Here is a 943-nt window from a genome sequence, read left to right as displayed (position 1 = left end):
CAGAGCCTGCATAGGGTGGGCTCCCAGTCGACTTTGGCCTCATTTTACCTTGCAGCAATTCTCTGGGGTGAGAGTTCTCTGGACCCAAGGAGGTCATTAGGGCCACATGAACAATACATAAAGGCCGTGCTTTGCCTGCTGCTCTTCAAGAGCGCACCCACGTTCAGAATTGAAAGTGACACCCTGCGCACCCTGGGCCTCAGAGCTCTGAGACAGTTGGGGTCCCAGTTCTCCCCGCTGGGGCTGCGATTTATGAGAGAACGGCTCCATAGGCCACTGGTGGTCCTGGGTCGCAGCCCCTGCCTAGAGTTACCTCCCGGGTAACCTCTAATAGGAGACCCTGATCTCCCCAACGGGAAATCTCTGGGGGCCGCCACATCACCACCCAGCTGCAGGTAACCCAGAACCTCCACCCAGTATGTATTAATAGAAAGCCCGGAGTGTGACCCCTGTCCCTTCGGCCCTCCCTGATACAGAACGGGCCGTTCGTTGGCCAGACCAGCAGCCCATTCGCCCGAGTCTAGTCTGGCCATTCGATCCGTGTACTCCGAGCCTCAGCTTCTTCCTCCCGTCCTCGGCCAGGGCCCACCAGGACAGCGTTCGCTGTAAGCCTTCAGCAGAGGCTGACGAGCGCAGGGCGCGGCTCGGACCATAGTCCCTGCCTGCGCCCGCTGAACCTCGTCGTCTGGCCGCCCGGGGCTCTCCCCCGAAAAGGACGCACGGAACGAGAGGGCTTGATCTTCAAATCTGCATTCTTTCCGGCGATAAAATATGTTCTCGTATTTTTTTCCTGATTTCCCATTAAAACCTTTGCCTAACTAAACTCCCATCCAACGGGATTTATTTCGTCCCTGGGGAGATAAATCAGGGGACAAATTTACAGCCCAGGAAGCACCTGCCGCACTAATGGGCCCTTCATGGAGTGCGCGGCCGGCGGGGGCGC

This window comes from Marmota marmota, unplaced genomic scaffold (assembly GCF_001458135.2).
Source record: "Marmota marmota marmota unplaced genomic scaffold, marMar, whole genome shotgun sequence".
Lineage (NCBI taxonomy): Eukaryota > Metazoa > Chordata > Mammalia > Rodentia > Sciuridae > Marmota > Marmota marmota.
The sequence above is the reverse complement of the archived record's forward strand: the minus strand, read 5'-3'. Positions refer to the sequence as shown.